The sequence below is a fragment of the Carassius auratus genome, unplaced genomic scaffold (genome assembly GCF_003368295.1).
Source record: "Carassius auratus strain Wakin unplaced genomic scaffold, ASM336829v1 scaf_tig00009850, whole genome shotgun sequence".
NCBI classification, from domain to species: domain Eukaryota; kingdom Metazoa; phylum Chordata; class Actinopteri; order Cypriniformes; family Cyprinidae; genus Carassius; species Carassius auratus.
This window is the reverse complement of record NW_020524081.1, coordinates 16713-29559: the sequence shown is the minus strand read 5'-3', so window position 1 is coordinate 29559 and position 12847 is coordinate 16713. Positions and strand designations below refer to the sequence as shown.

At 34.4% G+C, this 12847-nt stretch overlaps 1 pseudogene; it reads left to right on the top strand.

Moving 5' to 3' along the window:
- Window positions 1–12847, top strand: part of LOC113072677 (mirror-image polydactyly gene 1 protein-like) — a 44359-nt pseudogene that overhangs the window by 19368 nt on the left and 12144 nt on the right.

Here is a 12847-nt window from a genome sequence, read left to right as displayed (position 1 = left end):
GTTGGGTTGATTTTTACTAATTTAATTCTTTTTTTTTTAATGATTAATTTTTTTATTTATTTATTTTTTTGCTTTGGCATGTTATTAATTGTACCAATATAACATTACTATTTGTACTATTTGTGGGAAAATTTGATAAGTTTACAATTCCTTACCTGGGTTTTAAAAAATATATTTAAAATATTAAAATATTAAATTTTTTAATGATTATTAAATTTTTTGTACATTTGCTTATTAATTTTACAGGTAGATGCAAATAAATAAACAATAGTAATTTAAAGTTAAAAAAATAACTTTTATGGCATCTCTGAACACAAGCAGTTGTCTGCCTTTTTTTTTTTTTTAAATATGAATAGTTACCGAAGTGGTTTAAACTACTTGTCTTTCCCCTCTGTGGACGTTCCACAGCACTCTATTGAATTTTGTGCATATTTTAAGACTGTGATTTTATTTTTGAACTATACCACAAATGAGTCTGCCCCTCCAGGGATCACAGACACAAACGGAGAGTAATATCGGTATATATCATAATAAGTCTGTGCTGAAGTTCTTACAGTAAATATAGTAATAACTGAGAATGTAGGTTTATACCCTGCAGAGATTTCACCTCTAATAGAACTGACTTACATACACGTGATTTTTCCATGTGGCAGTGCAACTGGTCTTAACAGGGTTCCTGAGCCAACTTTAATGCAAATATTTAAACACTTTCAAAAAAAGTTATTATCATATTTGTCCACCAGTTTAAACTATTCTGTCAATATAATATCCCCCACTTCTTTCAAAAAAGCAAAAAAACTATTATATTCCATAAGCTTGTGAGACTGTAATATCCAACCAGTTATTTGAAAATGTTAAAATAATAAACTATAATACATAATGGACATTTATGAGAAACATCTGTCCCACTGTACAGAAACAGTGCATTGAGTTTGACCTAATAGGACCATTTAACATCATTTTGTTAAGTTTAGTTGATGCAAAAGCAACCAAGTGTAAAAGCAAGTGTCTTTTAGCTGGTCTAATCACCTGGGAAAATTCTGATTTAATGCATTCAAGTGATGCTGTTTCTCTCTGTCTTCCCCAGTGCAAGCGTCTGGAGCAAGAGCTGAGCCGTGTGAAGGATCCATGCAATAATTCGGCAAACAGCACCCACCACCTGGCCACCCAAGACAATCGGGAACAAGCGAGCAAGGTAAAACACACACAAACACGTGGGAAGAACCCTCTGGAAATTAATGTCATGAACCCTCGAGTTAGCCTGTGCTAGCTTTCAGCGAATACACGAAACACGCGAGTGTGTTTGCCAACAACATGATTCTCAAATCCGACCTTCACCGTATACGTGCAGTCCTGCATATGATGCCCCAGCCCCTTTATCAGCTCGTCATTACGCTCTCCACTGTATCAGTCATTAACTTCTATTTGCTCTCTCCTGCTCTTGTTTTCCAGCGATTTGCAGTGATAGACTGGCGGCCCTGGGTGTCTGTTTGACAGGGTTTTAGGATGACACAGGCTGGTCAGTGTGCTGCGATGCCTCGCCGCGGGTCTGTCAGGGAGCGCAGGGCAAACATGAGCCTATTTGATTTGCTGTATTTATCTGATGCAGCCAGAGCCCTTGAGTTTAATGCAGTGCTGTAAAAGGGCTGTCATTAGATAGAGCTGAGTAAACATGCACTGAGACAGACTGGGGCGAGCAAGGGTGCTGAGACAGGGCCATGCCTCGGACCTTAACACAATTACTAACCTGCATCTTAAGTGAATATACTAATGCACGAAGTTCATTGATGTCATCATCCACTTAACCACTTAAGATGTCAGAATGGAGGTTGAGCTTCTCTTATAGTTAGCATGACAGTTTTTATTGGATTTAATTTGATTACTTGGTATCAGCTTGTGTATTTTTCCTTTGGATATACAGTTTTATTCATTGCATATGTACATATGAGTGCAATGGCAGTGAAATTATTATTCTTTAATTGTATATTATTAATAGTGATAATAAAAAGTTAATTTAATAAATAATCAATAATAAATATTATTTATTTTACATGATAATAAGAACAATGAGAAAGTTTATAATATATCTAGATAATTTATAAATGATAATAAATAATGTATTTTATTATTATTTACTTAAATGATTATTTTTATTATTATTTAATAAATCAAAATAAATTATTTATTTATTTATTCATGTTATGTTATTTATTTTATTCTAAATAATGTAATAAATTATCAATAATACAAATTTATTTTGCTTAATTTGTTTATTATTACTTATTTTAGTTTATTATTATTATTATTATTATTATTATTATTATTATTATTATTATTGAAATGTTAATTTATTAAATAAATGTTAATTCTCCTTGTTGTCATCATATCTATTTATTAAGCCCTAATTAAAAAATAAATAAAAAGTGGTATAAGGAAAATGTATTTATTTATTTATAAATGTATTTATTTATGCATATTTCTAGGCCTGTCATCACTTGTTTTGATGGTGTAGCCATATGATGAACATTTGCTGTCGGATTCACAGTTTATGAAACCAACCAATGGTGAGGGACAAAACTGATCATAACAATATTCCAGTTTTGTGATATCACAGATGTTGTGAATAACAAATAGATGCTGGTTTGTTTGTATTTAGTTGTGATGATTTGGACTGTGGTCTGAACATGCTGGGATGCAACTGTGCCACATGGCAACCATTATATAGATATGTAGATATAAAATAATTATTTATAATCTGAAGATTTCAAAAAAATTCTATTTCACATTTAAGACGGTTCGACTGATGGCTTATTAAGAACTATATTAAATTTTGTTATTAAAGTAGCAATTGGTTTTTCTATAAATCCCCTTAATTATAGATTGACTCCGGGGATTACAGAGTGGGGTTTTTAATTTAAAACGAAATGGGAACAGCTGTCGTAAAATTAGTCAACTAGTGCCAGGAACATATCCACAAAACCATTTGAAAATGAACAGGACTTCCACTTATCGATTGACATTATACTTTAAAGAAAGCCGGAGAAAATCTGCAGAGTGAAAAAAAATAGTCGAGTTTAAGATGATGAGCAAAGACTTCTCCTCCTCAGATCTTTTTATTTAGCTTTTAGCTCACACTAACTTTCAGGGATTTCATGTGGATGATTCATTTCTAGGTTTTTAATCGCCACAGTCTTTATAGGGATAGAGAACGTTAAACAGTGCTTTTTTTATATGGAAATAAAAATAGTCCACTTGTTGTTGTTTTTTTTTTTTGTTTTTTTTTCAATTAAGATGGAAATTATGGGTTTATTTAGTGTTTGTTGTCATTTCATCATAATTATTCACTGGAACAGCAAAGCACCTGCAAAATGTTTTTGACAGTTGATAGCACCCAGGGCTATTCCTTGTCTTATCTCTTCAGTTTGTCTCATTTTCACCTCGACCCATGTAAAAGAGCCTGTTTAACAACCATCTCAGAGCCATCGCACTAAAATTATTTTACATCTTTACTGTAGGGCAAGTTTTGCTATCTTTGTGGCCACCAGTTGCCCAGTTGGGCTAAATGATGTCTAATTCAAATCTAAAATGTCTAGGACGTGTATAGAAGCGTGTGCTTGTGTTTTAAAGTGCAATAATTATCATAATTACCCCTTGCCTGTTCATTTTTAGCTATTTAGCTAATTTGACTACAATTTCAGCACTATTTAGCACATTTTCCAATGTTTAAATCTTTTCTACAGGATTGTTTAGAATTTTCCCCTCAGATTGCAAAATAAATGCAAAATAATCTGCCAATTTCATTTGAGATCTTAAATTTAAAACATTATTTTTAAAGGAATTCCTGACTGTAATTTAAAGTGTGTGTGTGTGTGTATGTTAGCAAGAAAGCAGCTTTGTTGTGACCAATTGTAGGTAATTTCATGATAATATAAGAGAAAACTTTTTGGGAATGTCTTGTCAAAAAACAAGATTCATTAAGGGACAAAAATGGTCAAACAATTGTTAATTGTTACATTCTGTGATGATTCGAAACATGAATCTGTAATCTGTCATATGCTGGTTTGTCGGCAGGTTTTAGTTTGAAGCATGCAAGTCTCTCTAAATGCTGAGTGGGGGATGTGGACGGCTCGTTGTGGAGAGCTTTGCCCTCGCTCTGAACCACCTGTGTTTGCACTGCAGCTTTTCCCTCTGCATTAACAGGAGTGAAGTGATCTCACACGCCTGCTCCTGCCCCCATCACTCTCTAGGCCTTCATCGCTCTGGCCAGACCTCACCTTTAACTCTGATTTCATCTGCTCTGACCCTCATGGATCATTAAATGTGGATAATATTATCTTGATGGGGTTTTGATTGTTGCGTCTTTGCTGTCGGTTTTCCCCCAAAATGCCACTTCTGTTTAAATTGAAATTACTGAAATTATTCTGTGGAACACAGAAGTAGAAGCCAAAGCTCTCAAATCTAATTTGCACTTGTGTGCATTCAAACCTGCCACATTTAATACCAGTGAATTAATACCATCTTGTCACGTTTTAATTTTTGGAACTGAATGGACTAAATTGAAACATAGCAAACTAGTTATAAGGACTACTTTTATGATCATTTTATTGATTTATTTGATAGTCCCTGTTCACTATATGGTTTTGTCCTATAGAAAAGAACGAAATGGTGCCGTTTGCTTATAGCAACTCTTCCAAATTAAAATGAATCACTGAATCTAGTAATACGTATATTTAACTATTCAGAATGTGTTTTGGTCAGTCTCAGCCAGGTGACTTTATTGCATTTTTTCTAAGTTGAAATTTTTCTCAGTCCTGTTGCCTGTATTCTTTTAAAAAGCAAGTTTAAAAGCATGTCAAGTAATTCCTTTGACTTCCTCTTAAGAAATTGTTTATTTTAAAGAAATGGTTACATGTTTAAATAGTTGATATTTATGACAAAAAATTATTATATTTGCATTAAAGTTGTATTTTCCTAGAAAATACAACGCCTGGTCTTTTAAAGTAGACCAAACCTCAAGCGTGTCGATTTATTTATTTATTTATTTTCTTGCATGTCTGATTATTATTTTATTTAATTTCTCATAATAAAATTGATAAATAATGGAGTAAACATAATAAAAGGAATTATTTTGCATATTTTTTGTGTTCCACAGAAGAAAGAAATTCATAGTGTTGGAATGACATGGGGGTGAATCAGTTATGATGCTCATGGATTTGAATTTGACCTGCATCATATCCTGGTTTCATTCCCTCTAAAATAAATGATAGTGGGTCCTTATAAAGATTGCATTGAAACACCTTTTTTAGAGCGTGCATTTCTTTGCAGATGTTTCAGTTGTTTAGTAGAAGGTGTGAGTCCTCCTGGTGTTTTAAAGCCAGGGGCATCAGCTGTTACGAGAGAGATTTATGAGTGTGTTCTGTGGAGGAGGGCTCTCGTGTGTTTGAGCTCTTTGTTGTCAGACGAGGATGCGAGACTTTTGTCTCTGTCCTGTCAAACTGAATACGTTTGAGCAGACATCATCAGGTGACACAGGCTCGGAAATAGAGAAGGGTGCGTGTGTTTCACAGGATTAGACCTTGTGATAAAATCTGTGAAAAGCATTTAAACTTTCGCAACATTTGGAATAAGTATTACTTTGCTTAATAGTTTAGGAGATACTTACAGACATTTTTTCAATGTTTGAAAAGTGCAGGTTAAAACCTGACGACAAAAAAAAAGTTAAAAAGACGTACACTTTAGCATACTTTTAAAAAGAGTACTTATTACATAAAAATAATGTACTTTTAAAAGAAGACTTAAGTGCAACCTCAGTGTAATGTTTTAGGACACTTAATTGTATGTTAATGGCAATCAAATTTGTATGTATTATAATGTAAATTATATTAAATGGAATTAGCTTAATTTTTGGACCCACTTAAGTAGGAATTAAGTAAATCTTTATATGTAATTTCATAATTCTAATTTCTTGAAAATATTGTTAAAGTGTACTGCTGAATGTGCTGACAAGTATTTATGGTAAACTAAAATATACTTTCATTTCTGTTGTCATTTCTACTAGAACTTGTGTAATATGTCATGCATTTAAGTATATTTGTAATTTCACATTTTAAGGATGAAGCAGCAATTTGGTTTATTTTCAAGTACACTCAAGTGGATTAATATATTATCTAAAGTGCAGTTATTTTATATTATTTGAGTACATTGCAAAAGTGAACATTCATACAATTAAGTCAGTTTCATTTTTTACACTGTATAAAAAATTATTTTTGTAGTAAAAGATTATTGGAGTGTGTTTCAGGAAACACTGAAATTCTCATGTTTAAGTCAATGTGTTACTTGCCATTTCTTTGCAATTAGTGAAAACTATTTCAGAGCCTATTTCTTTCAGTGTGCCTCTAAGACTACTAAATATAAAATTAACCATTTTATGGTTTACTTGTTTTGCATAGTGGTTTAGTTCACACTGTTGTTTGTCAAGGCAGGCCTGCTGAATACTGAGTATTTGTTATGGAAATGTGGGTGGTCATATGTTATTAATATGTTATTAATAACCATGATGATTTAACACGTGTTTGCAGCTTAGTTTTTATTAATGGTCTGAATGATGTGCTTGCAACTCTTTATTTATTTTCAGCAAGAAAAATCATTTTTTTCATGATATGTACCATCTAACATTTTGCACAACCGCTTCTAAGTGGCAGCGTTCGGTGACCTCTGACTTGATTCGGGCCGTGCAGCATTAAATGAGCTCCAGACAGAGCGGACTGTGACACCGCTGATAACCACATAATCACATCACATCCTCCTCTCCCCACTGGGTCAGAAAGGCCACGACCAGCCCACCTCTGCCCCACCAAACGCTCGCTCGTAAAGGTCAAGGCTGCGACCCTCCTTTGCAGGGCTTAATCTCTACAGGTTAGCACGTTACTATGGGAACCTAATTTGGATAATATTGTAATGAATGCTGATAAAATACATAAGATTAAAAGAATTGTGCTTTGAAGTCGAGCTCCCCTCGCTGTTGGAGAAAAGTACATATTGACTTTAGAGGTTTGAGGCTTTTTGATGTTCTCTTTGACTTGCAAGACCTGCACTCCAGTAATTAGAATGATTGGGCCTGCACCAGCGGAAGCTGCATGTGCTTGTGGGTAAAAGTGTTTCAGGGATTTAAATGCACCGGGCGTTTGAGTCATAGGCCTGTTTCCGTTACAGTCATTCACTGTGGTACGAAAGCACAAAGACTTATCTATAGCATGCAAAGATTGCGTTTGCATTTGTGTCTTTAGCCTGCAGTTGAAGGTTTTTAATCACAGGCTGCATCGGAGGTGTATAATGGTTCTGTCAAAGTTATGAACTATTATTCTTCCAGAAACCGTAATAGAACATTGATTTAAAGTTGAACATTGATTTGATTTTGAATAACACTGTCAAAACGTTAGCACAAAAACTCTATTTATGCAGTGTTAATGGAATGTTTTTTTCTTAAACATTTTAATTATTAGTGCGTCTAATATTTTTTAACTGTTGCTACCTACTATTTTCAGATGGTTCAGAATACATTCAGAGGCAATATTCCTACAGTATAATGTTTGCAGAATTATAAAATGGAAGGTTCTCTTAATGTTTTCTCTAACTACACATTAAGTAAAAAAAAAAAAATGTTTTAAAACATAAAAAAAAGCCTGGTCATTTTAAATGTTCAGCAAATATTCAGAAATAACGTTTTCATGACTTATTGAGAGCGTTAGAAAACGTACTCTGAACACATTTAAAAACATGCTTTATTCATGTAATGTTTTTCTGAAGCATTTTAATTGTTCGTTATTTTAGTTTGTCTAACATTTTTTAAACATTTAAAAAACTGGATGTTTAAAATTTTTAGAGAACATTTAAAATAATGTTTTTGTAACTTAATAGGAACGTTATCAAAACATTCTTAGAACACATTTAGTTAAAAACTACTTCTGCTTTATTCTTGGAAAAAAAATTCTGGAACATTTTAAGTGATTGTTATTTAATTTATCTAACGTTTTTTAAATGTTGCTGCTTGTAGTTTCAGAAGTGACATTCACATAATGTCTGCACAGATATGCAGTCGAACATTCCCTTTATGTTTTTTTCTTACATTCACCTAACCAAGAAAAATACACTTCAAAAACATGAGATTTTAAATGCTCACAGAACATTCAGAAATAATGTTTTCATAACTTAATGGGATCATTAGCAAAACGTTATTAAAATACTTTTATTTGTTAGCTGGGCATGTTGCATGTCTGCAAGTAAAATTTTTGTGAAGCATTGCTTATTTTGGCTATTGTGCTCCACTTGATTTTAGTGAAAAAGAAACTCCCATTCAGGGTATCTTAATAAGATACTGCTCAATATCAAACAGGTGTCATACTGAATGTGTTTTGCAGACAATGCATCCTTTAGGATGAAAGCTTTCAAGGTTTATCACAGTTTATGATACACCCTGAAGATAAGGCACGGACACCATTCACATATTTCTGACGAAAACTGTTGAAATTCCAAGCCTGTCAATGACACACCTCAATTCTACAAACCCTACGGTATAGAAAAAGTTACCAAAGAGTAATTTATCTCCTGCTCTTATGATAAATCCAAGTTTTGCATTCATTCGAAGGAATAGTTCAACAAAGCAATACTCATTGTCATTATTTACCATCATGTCATTCCAAACCTGTATGGCTTTCTTTATTATGAGGAACGCAAAAGGACACACTTTGATGTGAATCTGAGCTGCTGTTTTCGACATGACAGACTTATACTGTGATTTTTACTGTAATGTTCCATTAACGTGTTTAAAAGCACAAAAATTACATTTAAAAGCCAATTGACACCAAAGATGATAATTATATTGATAACTATGACTATAAAGTTCTAATAATCATTCTAATTCTAAAACACTGCACAATGCAAGGTGTCTTTCAAAATATGGGGTAAAACACCCGGGGAAAAAATCATAACGGAAAATTCTTTCATATTAAAAGTACTTTGGGACATATTTTTTAAAGACTTTTCATATTCTAGTTCACATGTCTCATGCTTTCTAATTAATAGGATTTTCTTTATATGAAGAACAGACAGTATTTGCCTAAAATCTTTCTTTTCCACTCTCAAATTTCATTTGCAATTCTACTCAAAGATATCATATGACTTCTGAAGATTTTGAATATAGCACTCACAAACTTTAAGTGCTTATTTGTCTTTTTTGAAGCTTGAAAATGCGTCTTTTAGTGTTCCTCTGGACACACATGTGTGGAATAACATGGAGGTCAGTAAATGACAAAATTTTTGGGGAAACTGTGTCTTTAACAAAAAACGGACATGTCTCTTTTAACCCCCCCTCTTCTCTATTTGTCTTCTCAGCTTTCCCTGTCTTTGTCCTCTCTCTGTCTCTCACGGGGGGGGGGGGAAATTGCAGGCCTTTTTACAGTAGCACATGTTGTCATGTTTGTTTAGACAGTCTGCATTGTGTCTGTCTCCTCGCCCAGCTGTTGATAGGATGAGTCCATCAATACATCTGTTTCAACGGCTGGTCATTAGCAGGGGCTTTATTGTGCCGCAGGTTTAGGCACTGAGAGGTAGGGGACCGTGTTTACCCGGCCTTCCCCACACCCACCGACCCAGGGATCCCTCTGTCTCACGACACACCGCTGCTGAGCAGGTGACAGTAGAGTAAACTGGATCCACCTCAGACTGAGTTTCTCCTTGTGTGCACACGAACCAATGAATGAAGTTCAGCTGGAGTTCAGATGGTTATCTGTCTGACATTGGCGATAAAGAAAAGTTAAGTTCTGCCTGATCTGAAGTAGAGAAAACAATGAAATGAGCCAATAAATATGAAATGATGTTATTTAATGTTTGATTGCTCTTCGTGACAGTAAGAGAAACAGGCGCTTCAGAGGCATTATGTGTGAAATTGAGCTTTTCACAATCACATACTGATGAAAGCACAGTGCATGCAAAATTGTGAATTTATTTGGTTCGATTTTTTGCTGTTAGAATTGATTTGCATCATATTATTTAGTGTTTGTATTTTATTTCAGTTTTTTTATTTTTACACCCACATTGGTGAAAAATCATGTCTGTTTGTCTATTTATTTTGACTAGTTCCCCATTGTGTCAGCTCCACATTCTACTATTTAGGTCCAATTTACACCTGCTCGCTTCATGCATTTTCTCTGATTGGATAGCTATCTGATCTGGAAAAGACCAGGTTTAAGTGCTCTCCAAAATGCTTTCAAGATGGATTTAAATCCGTTGTCTGAGAAAATGTCTGAGAGCACTTGTTATAGGCTATATGACATGTTATAGCCAGATTTGATGAGTAGTTGAGTATCTCTTGATAATAGCATGTATTAATTTGACCACTTTTTTTCTTCTTTCCTTTAGTTCTTTAGTTAGGAAACAATAAAATAGATTATTATTTATTATGTATTGATTTCATCAGTTTTTATTTATGTATTATTTCTTTGCATTTGTTCTTTTTCTTTTGCTATTGGTAAACTCATATTGACCGTGTGCTAATTCTCCTCATGGAATTATTTGTAAGTTTAGTTAAGAGACAATAAAGTAAATTACCAATATTATGTATTCATTTAAACTGTTCTCTTCATGTACTACAACTCTTTGTGTTTCCTAAAGTTTAGTTCTGTCCATACATGAACAGTGTATTGTAACAGAGCTTGATATGAGCTGATATGCATTTCTCCAATCTCTACAGCTTGAAGAGGAGCTTCAGGAAGCTGAGAGAGAACGAGAGAAAGCCCTGCTGCACAGTCACACTCTGAAAGAGGAGCTGCAAACCTCACGCAGGCGAACCACCTCACCTTACACTTCACAGTAACACCTTAAACCACTCACTCAATACATTTTACAGTTTGTTTGAGTTGTGGCAGAGAATGAACCTGCTGTGACATGCCTTAATGAACTTGCAAATAAACAAAGGAGCTGGGCAAGTTGTTCTGGAGAATTGTAATAATTCAGGTGATGGATAATGTGTTGGTGTTATATGCAGGAATTAGGAGAAAGGTTCTTTGGGAAACCCAAAATGGTCCTTTTATAAACCTTTTTTCTAAACCTTGAGTGTATGTATGTTATTAAACAGTATAAACTTTTTTTTCTTGTTTAGCTCCTTTGTGGGCATGTGTTTGACAGCCAGAAGCAGTAGAATAGTTGTTAATGAGGTGGTTATCACAAAACTTTTATAATTAAAAAAGACACTCATTACATGTGACTCATTTCATTACTGTTTCTGATTGAAGCAGAAAGCAGAAAGCTCAAAGAGTCATCATCGCCCAGCTTTATAACAGATTATGAACACTGAAATTGGCTTCTATATGTTTTGTTTGCTTTGCCCAGAGAAAACTAAATCATTGACTTAAGTGCATTGAGACATCAGATTACTGCAAACTCATGATCTCAAAAGGACTGGAGCGTATGTGAAGTTGTGTTCTGGAGCCACGTCTCCTGCAGACGCTGTCTGTCCATGCAGGGATTCTCAGCACAAAAAAGCCTCCAGAGGCACCAACTGCAAACGTTTCAGCACCTAACATCTGATTGTTTTGGCCTGCGAGTTGAACTCTGCTTATTTAAGGTTTTATTCAAAATGATAGTCAGGGTCTTAAATAACCAAACCAAAGCGTTCCCAGTGGCCGTGATGGACTACCGCAGACCGTCCCTCCCCGGTTCCTGTCTTCCAGCTAGAGGCCTTGTTTGCTTTACTTGGGGTTTATCTGTCAGTGAGGGCTGCTTTGATAGATGATATGGAGTGAATATATTTGGCTCATAAACTGGTCGTGCTGGTTAAGTGAGCTTCATCCGGCTTCACAGAGACGTACATCCGTGTGTATCAAGGACTTTCCATTTGCATTCATCACATCTTATTAGATCTCTTCCGCATCTCGTTGTGCATGATTGCGTGTTTGTGTTTCATTAATCCAACCTTTCATTGTCACATGATCCTTAAAAAATATAAATAAAAATGCTGATTTGCTGCTCTAGAAACATTTCTGATTATTATAAAAATTGAAAACAATTGTGCTGCTTAATATTTCTGTGGAAACCTTGATTAGTTTTTTAATAAGGATTCTTTAATAAATAGAAAGAACAGCGATTGTTTCAAATATAAGAAATAATTCTTTGAAATATAATTTATTGTAATTCGATTTAATTTATTTATATTTATAATTTATTTATTTATTTAACGTAATAAGGATTTTTACTGCTACTTATAAATATAATGCATCCTTGCTGAATAAAATAACATTTTTTGTGAACAAATCTTGTTTATTAAGTATTGTTCACTGATAGTTTATGGAATCTAACCCAGTAAATTAATAAATTAATAAAATGAACCATATTTTAACGTGCCACCAGACTTCTTTTAGGGTCCATTAAGACTTATTCAAGAAAATAACACACTTATCTGAAAAAATTCTTTATGTTCTAAACAACTTTTTAATCTTCAAAAAACCATGTAAACCTCTTTGGGTGTTAACCAACTCAATTAATCTGAGAAGAGAGTTCTCTCTCTTGTAGTCTTTTCTGTCTGCCCCAGCAGGAGGAGGAGGAGGAACACATTGTATTTCCTCAGACAATCTGCATTGTGTGATCGTCCGGGTGTCCAGCGCTGGTCCCCAGCCCCTGCCAATGTGACTGCAGCGCTGAACCTTTAAAAGGAGAATCCTCCAGGCCCAACAAAGGCCAGAGTATGGCTGCATGTGTTTGCTCTCAGGATTGCCCGACCACCTCCATTGTGTCTTTTAGGATAACAGACAGTCTGTGTCACATGAAAGGGCAGCGAACAGATGAGAGAGAGAAT